Raw genomic sequence first — 13,286 nt, forward strand, 5'->3', positions numbered from 1 at the left:
CACAAGTATGATATAACAATTTCAAGCATCTATAATATTATTCCAAATGAAATCAAGACATTCATTAATATGTATGAATCCACACAATCACATGAACATAAATAAAAGTTCAGTAAAGTAAAGTGAGCAAGTATTTTATTTTCCACTTGATTACCAAGGCCTACCTGGGTATGACGTAGGACCAACCCGAAATAGACTAGACTACCCAGGTGTTTATTATGCTATGTATTTTAATTTTTTTCAGTAGTTGTTGAGTCGTATACCCCAAGAACGAAGTCAAAGGCTGTGAGAAGTATGACATACTCTAAGAGAAATCTACCTGGGGGCATAGAATCGACCACAATGATGATCATGATCACTCATTTATGCAAAAGTACTTTATGAACATGCCCGCCTAAGATATAAGAAACAATCATGGTCTCACATAAATTTCCTAGGCTGGGGGACCATCGAGGCATTGCCCCTCGTAGCATAAAAAGAATAGGGCCTAGAGAGTTCATACCGTCTACCCTCTCTAAGCTAGACCAAACCAGTCTTTTCGGTTCAGCATACCTTGGTAAAAGCATACCCGAAAATATATCACAAGGTTATCTTTATCAATTACGACATAAGTAAATGCAACTATCATTTAGGCTAGTGCATTGCCATCTCACTATTCCCTCTTTTAGAACCATAATTTATTATTTTATCAAACACTCAAAGTGTCCATGCAACCCTTTGGGATTTTTATCATCCTGCATGCATTTAACAAATACCGCATCTCAAAGCATAACATGCATTCTCATAACAAGGAATCATGTCAACATACTATTTAATAATTTATTCATGCAGTATCACAATATTTTTAATATTCATAAATAAGCATGCATTAATATCATAGATATATATCATTCTAAAACCACACATATGGCCAATATGCAATAAAATCAACATGTTCATATTCATCTTCCACATGCTTTGCACTTACAAACATGCTCATAATCAGTTTATCATAAAAGAAATGACATAATTAAGTTGTCATAATTGAATTGATTCACAAATCTCAATTACAATACATGTAGAAGCCTTTTCCTCAGAAACAAAGCATCCATACACCATAATCATAGCAATCAAACTCACCTTTATCTCTATCATAAACATTTATATAAAATCTAATATGATTCAAAACTAAATTTTATGAATAGTTTAGAAAAAACATCAAAACATAATTAAAGCCATAAACCTGACTTTTCTGATAAGAGCTTCCATAAACCCTCACTGAGCAAATTGACCTGACTCCAATTAATATCTTGACTTTTCAGTACTCAAATCATATCAGACCTAAATAAAATATCCATGATAATATATAAATTAAAGAACTCACTGCAACTAACTCATAACAAAAAACACATGTCATTTTTTCTAATCCAGGCCCCATAAGACCAAATCGAAAAGACTTATGTATTTTTAATTACGTTTAGTTGTAACTATATTTAAACAAGGTGAATACACATAACTTGATTCAATTCATGTTGCACAAAGCTTGTAAACATCATATCTCAATAACAAACACATTTGGATGAATCAAAATCCTAGAAAGAGCTCAAAAACCTAAATCGATTTATGAGAAATAAGGGTCTTGATTCTCTCAAACACAACTCGTTAAAACTTTATTAAGACAATCATAAATTTAGATATTAAACAAGCTAAACATTCTGAACATGATCATATAAACAAAGGTACTCTCTTTTGAAAACAAACAAAGTAGTCGATTTACAAGATAAATCAAGATTTAGTCATATCTTTCAATTACATCTTGCATAGATTACTTTTTAGATCCTTTCTAAATGTTTAGCCCTTTATTTATGATTCAATAGGATTTATAAACATTGATAATGTGCAGTAGATGTTGGAAAGATATTAAAACCACAAGATCCAAACATGTTACTACTTAATGACAATCATAAGTCATCAGAAAAAATTCAGATGCCTGATGACCCATTTTTATAAAATCTATCAGAAATAACAGAACACATATAAAATATTGATATTCTTACCATGGTTACCTGTAACTGTGAAGAACACAACTCAATAAACTGATCTAAAAAATAATAAATACAGAAATAATTAAAAATATTTTACTGAACCCTATTCTAACAAAGTTTTGATCCAAAATATGTAAACTGCAAGATTTTTACCAGATAAAATATTTTCTTGAAATTTATATGAAATGTTTTTGACCAAACCCTTTTACACGATATGTTATTATATGTTAATATTCACCCAAAAGTTTTATAAAATATTTAAAGTCATTTTTCTTAGGTGTTTATATCTTTTATCAGAGATAAGTCAAAACAACCATGTATCCAAAGCAAAAAATTGAAGCTCTATTAAAACAGATGTTGCTTCCTAAATATGACTCAAATTAGGTAAAACAAGATTCTAAATTAAAGATCAAGATGCATAGATCATCCTAGTGATTTTATTTAGATTTTTTTGACTGATATTCGAAGAGATATTGATTTATTTCTGAACCTGGTAAAAAATAACATATCAATCATTGCAGATTTAGATTTCTCAGAAAACATTTTTTGTAAAAACTCTTCTTGAGACCATAAAACCTTTGAAATATAAATGTTTTAAATTTGATAAGATTCAATATGGATTAACACATGAAAAACACCATCAATAATCAAGTTATGACTGAATCTAATACAAACCAATATAGAAACCCTATTTAGGCATGTTTCTCAAAATTATTTTTATGAAAAACTCATGATTCATCTTCTTCAAATCCAAATAAGTATTTCTTCAAAAAAAATGTATAATAGATCAAGACATATAAATATGTTGTTGGAAATAAAAATAACTCCGATATGCATGCTTAATGTACGTAAAAAGCATCTACTACGTAAATCTTACCTGAAATTTTGATAAATCTTGAAAACAACAAGGAAATCAGGTAGTCTGATCTCTACACCACCACAAACACCAAAGTATGTGCAGATTTAATAGTTGCACAACCTACTCTAGACCTACTAGTTGTTTTAGGAGAAGAGAAGAAACAAAAAGCAAAATGGGAAAACAAAGCGAGAGAAAAAAAAAGTTTTTCTGAAAAAATGAGAGGGCCATGTGAGAGGGGGTATATATAGCCTCTCTACCACCCTAAACATAGTTAAGAGAGGAATCTCTCTCTCAAAAAATTGGGTGGAGGGGGAAGAGGAGTCATTTCTATAAAAAAATTTCTAATTTCTAGACTCCTATTACTTTCATTATTTGATTTTTTTAAATTTTATTTAAGTAGGATTATTAGGTTTGACTATTTAACAACAAACTCTTAAAATTCTAACTAATATGGACTCTTTTAGAGGTGTGATATGTCCCACCTTATTAAATCTTTTTAATTATTATTTAAAGTAAATTTTAATATTTAAAATCTTAATTATCACTTTTATCTTTATTTAATTTACTGGTCTAAATTTAAACTAGATAATATTTTAAATGAGATGGACTCCTGGATCTAAATGGGGGTCCACATAGAACGTCCCTTGTGGGTCCAATATATAACATTTGGGTCTAAATAATATTTTAAATTTGAATACAATCCAAAAACTTTTAGATCTATATTAGATCCAAATAGCGATTTTCGATCTAGAATCGAAGTCTAAAATCCAAAACCACACCAACTCAAAAAGTCTTCATACTCAATCTTTTTTGCTTATTCTTAAAATATTATTCATGACTTGAGACAATGGTTCATAATTAATCGAAATCAAGAAAACCAAGAATTCACAATTATAGTCATAAATGCATTAATAATTCATCATTTGTTTATTTTAATTATCAAGGAAAAATCTTGGGTTTTACATACATGGGGCTCAAATGTGAGTCAAGTTTGGTAAAATGTGATGCTTGTGAGTACCTCGTTTGGCTTTGTTAAACATGCTCATATACACACACACTTTAACTGGACTCTTGGTGGCTCCTTATTAGAGAGCACATGCCTCGAATTGGGTTCAAGTGAGATATGTTAGGACACCTCAGTGACTATAGGGGGTGTTGGTTCTTTCCTTGGGAGGCCGTGGTTTGAACTGACCTTAGTGGAGCTTGGGGTTGTTGAGCTGGTACAAAGTGCACCTAATGTGTAGTTGAACCTACTATAAATAACACCAAATAACTCATTTGTTCTAGTGGCCTACTTTGGAGAGGAAAGGAGGTACACTCACCGACTAACACATTTTGAGGGCACTGAACCCTCTTGGGCCCCCAGGCGTCGGTGTAAGGGGTTGGGGCTGTCAATTTATCCTAGTTTGACAGTCATACTCTTTAGAGTAGGAATCGATTCCTTGGACCACTGTTAAGTTTTTCTCTCGGTTAAAGATCGCTTCAGTGGATGTTTGACTTGGCTCTTCGAATCGACGGGTTAATTAAAATACATAGCATAATAAATCTTCATCTAATTGCTGAGTCAGGATTATGTCCAGAGTGTGTATCCTGCAGGAAAGAAAAGAAAATTAATGCATTAGATTATATTCAACAGTGATTAAATGATTCAATGGATATTGACATAAATTTTTATGCATGGTATGTATAATTGTAAAACCTATAAATTTTTAAGTGAAAATAAATAAAGAAATTACTTAATTTGAATTAAAAATGTATTTTTATCTTTTATCATCAATTAGGTGTTTTATATGCTTACTTTTATCTTTCTGATAAAGAGGGGTAAAATAGTCATTTCAACCATTGATATAAATAAAATATTCAATGTAATCATTTTAATGAGTTACAAAGCCATTTAAGTGTTTAGGAGGTGTTTTGAACGTAATGGGACATATTTCGATGGTTCTCAGAATAATTTTTTCATAAAAGGGTATTTTATTCATAAAAGTTAGTTTCAAAAGTATTATAATTTAATAGTATATTAACTTTAAAAATCAAAATTTTGTTTAAAATAGGATTTTTAACCTTTAATTGAATTAAATTTATTATTATCGTATTTATACTTGACACATTTCATCATGAAAATCCTGGTTTAAATTTTAAATGACTTTTGTTCATATATATATATGTTCATTTTTCTTGTGCTCTTTGGGTCGGGCCTGAACCAGACCCGATAAACACCCTTTCCCTTGTAAAAGCCCTAACAAAAACTTGATAAAACCCCCGATAGATGCCCTAACGCAAAACACTCTCATTAATTTTTTTCCCAATCGAAGCCGACCCTCGTCCATCCCTTCCCCATCCATAGTCTCGTCGGAGCAGCGCCGCCAACCGACGCCATCTCCCCTCCTCCTTTCTCCTTCTTTTCTTCTCTGTTCGAGTGTCGATCGGAGGCTGCCATCATTGAGATCGCCTTTCACCGCCGATGATAGAAGCCGCCGTCCTCCTCGGTCTTCTCTTGTTAGCCAGAAGCAACATCTGCTTCTCTGTAGACAACACCATCAGTGCCATCGCTAGGACTTGCATAATTACCTCATCATTCTGGCGCCCCCCTTTCTTTCGAAACCCTCCACTGCCGACGTCAAGATTTTTGGTGAGTCGCTACACCTTGTTTGATTTTTTTTCTCTCTTCTCTGCTCAGCAAAGCACACCTGTAAGCATAGCTTTCTTTTTACATTGGGGTTCAATTTCCCAGTTTCAGCTAGAGTCGGACCACCGTAGGTTGACGGACCTCAGTACCACCCGAAAGCGACCCCCAGACGTGAAGAGGGGGGGGGGGGTCGCTAGTTCAAAATCGCACGAGTTTCCTCTATTTTTTCCCTTCTTGCTTGTTTTTCCTTGTCGCACGGCCCAATCGGGGATTTGCAAAGCGCGGATGTGCGAATGTGCTAATGTGAACTGATTGATCAGGTCTTTTATTTCTTTTATTGATTACACTATTAAATGCCTAAATTCATGGAGGCATGATCGATATTTGTTGACTTTTCTTTTTATATGATAGTTGATTTTTTTCATTGGTCATGCTTCACGGCCTAGCCTGTGCACCCGATTCCCAGCATGGGGAAGTGTGTAGGGCTGCCATGGCGCTATATCATGCAGGTTGGTATTTTTAGTGAAAATATGGCATTTGTTTTTATTATTAATTACTATTCATATTCCCTATGGAATACAAAATCCCCTTCAAAAATTATATGCCTCAGTTTTTATGCCATCTCGAGGAGCAAGGCTTTGGACAATGTGCAGTCATGGAGTTGTTCCACGTGGCTGTCCAGTTTTGTTTGGGTGCGTGTTATCATCGCAAAATTTTACTTTTGCAAGTCAAACTGACATTTGAAAAAGATTTTAAAAATAACTCGCCTCCGTTTTAAAATGCGGGATAATTCTGAAGAATGGGACTCGCCTGTCGGTACGAGATTTAACTGTTTCTGACGCCTTTATCAGGATAATTGAACCAAGGATCAAAAGTGTGCTTAGCTTTGCTCAACTTGTCTAAATCATGTTCTATTTCCTAAATGCACAAAGAATCAGGCATGTGCTATGAATTTTCTAAAAAATGCAGATTTGAAAACATGATGTTTGCTTAGAATAACTGAAATACTTGGAAAATTCTTATAAAAGATGTCACTTGAAAAATCGTGAATCATGATGAAAGAATATTTCTGAGGAAAATGAAAATCGATTTCTGAAGAATCTAGAGGTTTTGTGAGAATCAATTTCTGAGGAATTTCAAACAACTTTGAAAAATTTGATTTCCCTGAATTAAAACTTTGAAATTGAAGATATAACTTGAAAAATCGAATTTTGAACTTTGAAAAATACTTGAAATACCATTTGAAAGCTCAAAATTTTGAGAAAATCATTTTCTAAGAAAACTTAGAAAATTTTGAGAAAATCGATTTCTCTGAATTGGAATTGGGATTTGCAAATTGAATGAAGTGAATGAATATGGATTTGAAAGATATTTCTTTAAGGAATTGAGAAAATTCTTTTGAGTTTTAAGAAATGCAGTGCATTTTGAAGTTAGCCTAAGAGTGTAGGCTGAATGTGGCTAATACGAAGATCACAAATATGGGTCTCATGTGTATTCTGACTATGACCATAAATACGAATTCCACCCAGTTTGTCAACTCCCTAAGAGCTTGTGCACATGCCATTCGTGTAGACCATAGTGAATTTGTAAAAATATGCACATGAATGATGCATTCATCAGATATTAAAATTTGCAGAATTAAATTATATGCAATGCAAATCCTAATCTAAGTCTTTCAAGTGTGTTTTGGTAACTGTAACTCGCCTAAGACTGAAATTGAATCTGAAAAGAGTTTTTTCTGTGTTCTTAAAAAATCCTGTAAAAGAGATTGAAAAAAAAATATGAAAATTTTTGGTTTAAAAAATTGGGACATTACGCTATCATATCAACTTAATCATCACCTGTATCACATAAAATGGGCCAGACTTATGAAATCCAAGTAGGTGCATAGATATCAAAAGTCAGAACAAGACTAATGTATGCGTTATTTCATAACATGTAGTTTTTAAATAAGTAAAATTGAGCATGGTGCACTTGTTTCAATAATTATTGTCCTGCGGGTACACACAAGATAAAACGTAAAAACAACTGAGATTAACTGAGGGTTTGTTATTCCATGTATTTTAATACACCAGACAACTAGCTGAGTCTGCTTCTAAGAGGATGGCCTAATGACCAAAAGAGAATTTTTCAGAGGCTACTTGTTACCGGGAGATGCATCCAAACTTTTGTAGAAGTTGTTGGGCTCTACCTAGGATAATATTTGGTAGCCCATTCCCCTAACTCCGATGACCATGGACACTGAGTCATTGCTACTCGAGGAGCATAGTTGTTAACAACTTGTCCATCAAAGTTTTTGTATCATCCTATCCTCTTTCTTGACAGAACCAAAGAATAAATGGGTACGTCAGGTCTTATTTTATCTGACAACCCATTCAGTATGCTCTGATCTTTTAAATCAAATTAAGCATTTTGCTTATGAAGGTGATTATCTTTATTTATGTGATTTTCTTTTAATTATGGTGCATTATCACACTATGAGGTTACCATGAAATTCCAGTCCAATCATCGTCGTACTAACATGTCGTGCATGTCTAATATTACCACTACGATGAGGAAGATATTGGTTTCTCATAAATAAACTCAGACACAACATTGAAAATTACGATATCTCATGCCTTAGGCTGAAAAATATCGAAGTCATTATGGATACAAAAAAGAAGGACCTGGCATACGTACCACCGAAGGCTACGTAGTCAAAGCCTCTTTATTATGTTGGTTCGAAGCGAAAACTCAGTTGTGAATTTTTGAGTCATGCCAATCTCAACTCAGTTGGAAAGGTGTTTAGAGGAATCTTTCAACGCTAGGGAGTTTGTTTGTTAAGCACATACGTGACAACATTGATACTAGTATGTAAGGGAGTCTTGCCATAAAACTTGGGATAAGCTGTGTATGAAATTGATGGATGTTGTGAATATGAAAACGCAAAACACTTGTTTTGCTTTTTGAGATATCGAAGAATGAGAGCTTGAAATCTCACATGTGAAATCTATCGAAAATCGAGTTTTGGCGAGGATGCATAAATTTGTTTCTTTAAATACATACTAGCGTAATTTAAAGCAGACAGAAGTATGCAAAAATTGCATACTTTATAAAATTATATATGTATATAAAATACATATATATTAATGCATAAGCTTATATACATTACAATGCTTCAACAAGATAAATAACATAAAGCAGGGCCCGATGCATGAAACCACACATTGAGCTAAATAAATTTGCGTAATTGGGGCCCGATGTATATAATCGTATATCATACTAAATAAATTGCATAAAGCAAGAGCCTGTGCACATTATAGCGTGACAACAAAGTAAATGATATAAATAGAGCTCGATGTGTGAAACCACACATCGAGCTAAATAAATTACATAAAGCTAAAGCCTGTACATATTATAGCACGATGATAAAGTAAATGACGTAATTTAAAATGGACAAGAATATGCAAAACTACATCTTTGAGTTAAAAGCACACACACACACACACACACATATATATATATATATATATATATATATATATATATATAATGTAAATATAATACATATATATTTGAAGCGTTTCGACATTATTTTTGCATACAACTTTCCCCTACCTCGAAGATGGTCTGATCTCTGATGATTCTGAGTGTAGGTTCTTAAAGGCTCATGCCTCGATAAGCATGTATCATTTATTATGTTGATATGGAGCGCTATTTTTTTTTGTTGTGCTGCATAAAAAATGATGTTAAAACCTTATATTAGTGGACGAGGCGATGATTGTGTCAGTAGGGGTTAAACCCGAACCCAGTTCAAGCTGACCAGACTAAGCCGAGCTTGGTACAAGAAGTCGGTTGGCTTCACTAGCAAGTCGAGTCAGGCAAAACGAGGCATAAAAAGTCAGGTTTGGTTCATCTGGGAATCGAGTTGATATTTGTTGCACACGAGTCAGCCTGGGGTACTGGACGAACCTGGGCTACGCTTAATGATAGCCGAGTTTTGCTCGGCTCGACCATGCTCGAGGCAATAGCAGCACTAGGAGTTGCTGCTGTTCGAGCGCAACTAGAAAAGGGGATGGAAGGACAGAGGCCTCAGCTATTACGTCGAGTTGGGTCTGGCCCCCAAACGAGACAGGACCGAGCCTAGGCTCGGTCCTTCTAATGAGGGAACCGAGCTGGGCTTCGTTCAAGCAGAGGGAAGCTGGCCAGCAGACAACACCGAGAGGCCGACAACACCAAGAGGCCGGCGGCCAAGCCACTGCGGTGAGAAGGGGATACGCAGAGGGGAGAGAGAGAGAGAGAGAGAGAGAGAGAGAGAGAGAGAGAGAGAGATGGATTCGGGGTTGGGTACACAAAGAGAGAAGCTGGGTGAAGGGTTTAGCCGAGAAGAGATAGAGAGGCGGGAGGGTGTCAGGGCGTCGGGCCTTGCTATTTAAAAAGAAACCCCCCTATAGGGGGGGGTTTAAAATAAAGTAACGGGGAAGGGGGGGATGTTGACTGGTTAGTCAACATCCAACCTTGATCCAGTCAGATCCAACCTGGATCCAATTCATTTTTTTTGAAAAACCTTTGACAATTCGCGGATTTTACACTCTAGCCCCTGGCCCTACTGTCAATGATCTTAAAAATGCCTCACTCTTACAACCCATTACAGAGGAAGAGGTACATGCAGTGGTCTTGTAGGCCAAATCTGATAAGGCAGTAGTCTTAGATGGATTTCTTGCTTCTTTTTACCAGCACTTCCAGGACACTGTTGGGTAGAGATGCACATGAGCCGAGCCTGGGATGTTCGAACTGGGCTCGGTTCAAAATATTTCTGTCCAAGCTCGGAGTAGTGCTTGAATCGCTTTGTCCGGTCTCGGTTCGGTTCCGAGCTCGAGCTGAGCTTCAATGCATTCCAAAAAAAAATCATTTTTTAAAAACATTTTTAAAGGTGTTCATATACAAAGTTTGTCTGATATACCACAAGCAAGTTGTACTTTATTTCAGATGCTTCTTTCTAAAATGCCGGTTCTCCCTAGCTCCTGGCCCTACCCGTCAATGGTCTTGAAAATACCTCACTCCTACAACCCATTACAGAGGAAGAGGTACAAACAGTAGTCTTCTAGGCCAAATCTGATAAGTTACTAGGCTTAGATGGATTGTATGCTTCTTTTTACCAGCACTTCCGGGACACTGTTGGCTCTGTTGGGATGGACGTCTTCTCATACCCAAAACACAAGCACCGACCACTTTTCAAGATTTTCGTCCTATCTCTCTTTGCAGTTTTTTTTATATAATATCATAACTAAGGTCGATGGTGAATCATATGAGAGGAATTTTATCTTGCATTCCTGGGCAAGGAGCTTTTCTTCGAGGACACAATATTTAGGAATGAAATTTTACTTTCCCATGAAACATTGCATTCTCTCATCTCTCATCGAGCCCCTACTCTTTGCTTTAAGCTTAATTTGTCTAAGGCCTATGATCGAGTTGACTGAGATTTTTTTTAGGAATGCATTGCTCCATTTAAGCTTTAATCAGCAATGGACAGACAAAAATATGTTGTGCGTATTGACACCCATTTTTATTACTCATCAATGGTTCTAAGGGTCCTGCCTTTAGTAGCTCTCGTGATCTTTGTTTGGGTGATCTCATTTCTTTCTATTTATTTCTTACAGTTACGGAATGTCTCTCAAGGAGAATTCTACGTACAGTTTTGGAGGGGCAAATTTCAGTTCCCAAGCTATCACACCCATAGTGACAAAAGTTTTTATCGGCAATTTCTCGTTTTTCAAAAACTCGAGAGAAATTGAAAAAAATCGATAAATCTCACATTTTTGATAAATCTCAGCAATAAAAAATCAATTAAAAATATATAAATGATTTTTTATAAGAAAATATTAATAAAATTTATTAATATCGCGTTTAAATCGCAATAAATAGCCGTTTAAAACGTAAATATCATGTTTAAATCACTGTATTTATGTTTTTTCATAAATCTCATGATATTTTGAAAATCGCGCGAGAAATTGCCGTTTTAAACTTTCAGGCAATTTCTCGCGATATTATCGCAAGATTTTCATAAATCTCGCAATATTTGTCACTATGATCACACCACACATCCACCCACCACCCTTTTCTCTGCAGATGTCATTCTATTTTCCTGTAAAGCCAACACAAAATCCATCTTTCAAGAATTTGATTCAAGAGCAGGTATGCAAATCAACCCTTCTAAATCTTTAATTATCCCCCTCAATACTCCACAATCTCTTGCAAACCAATTACAATGCTTCCTGTAATGGCCCTTAGGATCGCTTCCTATCAGATATCTTGGCATCTCTCTTTTCTTAGGAAAACTTAAATCAAGCCTTTGCCAAGAAATTTTGATTAAAGCAGATAAGAGGCTCCAAGGATGGAAATCCAAGATGCTATCCTATGCGGGGGGAAATATGTCTAGTTAAGCATGTCTTATTGAGCCTCCCTTTACACTAGCTTCTTGCCTTTAAAATACCAAAAGAGACCCTACTTTAGTTAGAGTTGTTTTTGCAATTTTCTCTGGGCTGGCTAGATTCTCAGGTGTTTTAGACTCTCGGTAATGGAAAGCTAATCAAGTTTTGGACAGACCAGTGGCAGCAATCTACTCTGTTATCACAAGATCCCATTTCATATGGCCAGATTTTCAATTATTTACACTTTTCTGTTGGAGAAGCTGTCTTGGTTCATAGCAATTATTCAGTACATTTTCCTTATTCCTGCATTATCACAACTTCTTCAAATCCAACTCTCCCAACCAGGATAAACTTGTATGGGAAGGCAACACTAATTTAGCCATCACTCGTCAACTCATTTGGAGTGAGGTTTGCTGGCATAATCCCACATAGCCTTGGGCACACCTTATTTGGTGCAAGGATCATGATCCGTGTGCGGCTTGGACTCTTTACTTGTGTTGTAACAATAGGCTAACCACACAAGATTATCTATAACATTTATTTATTTAGTTACCGAATCGTTGTTACTTGTGTAATAGTGCAGAGGAATCAGTGCAACATCTCTTCATTAGTTGCCCAATTGCTACTGCATCTTGGAAATTTGTTACCTCCAAATTCCACAGAACTTATCCATCAAGACTGTTATACGAAGAACTTCAAGTATGGTTTGCCTATAGATTTCCTCGCCAATGGCTTTTCTAGAGTTGGTATCAGATTTTTCACATTGTTATTTGGAAATTTTGGTTCATTTGTAACATTATCTGTCATGATCAAGTACACTAATCTACGATAATGCTCATGAATGAGGTTTAGAGCACACAGAGTATCACTGAGCTTTTTTCACATCATATCCTACCCACAGTTAAGAACTGGCGTCAAAATCCCCTGCAAACTCTCCTAGTCCCTTTAAATACAAATTGGAATTTGAGTGCAATCCAAATTGGGTTCAATTTCATTTCTGAGCCTAGATCTACATATAGGTTAAACAAAAACACTTTGGGTTTTGATTTATCTCCAATTATGAACATGCTTATGGGGGTTAAGTTTGAATTCGAATTTCTTTGTTCTAGAAAATCCTCAAGTGACCTAGTTAGTTAGCCCCAAGGAGGTTGTAGTGGGTTGAGTCTTCGCTATCAGACAGATGGTCAAGGTTAGATTCCTGCAAGCATGACCCACTTGCGCAAGCCAACACCTAGCATAGGCCCTGAGGGCAAGAGTTATAGCCTCAGAGTTTTATGCCTCTAGGATGATGACCGTTGGTAGGAAGCAGATCAGGTCATGCTGAACATGAGCGTTTTTGCTCATGCCGACATCGTGGCCGTCTG

Source organism: Nuphar pumila, chromosome 2, assembly GCF_984573655.1.
Source record: "Nuphar pumila chromosome 2, dmNupPumi1.hap1.1, whole genome shotgun sequence".
In the NCBI taxonomy this organism is placed as follows: domain Eukaryota; kingdom Viridiplantae; phylum Streptophyta; class Magnoliopsida; order Nymphaeales; family Nymphaeaceae; genus Nuphar; species Nuphar pumila.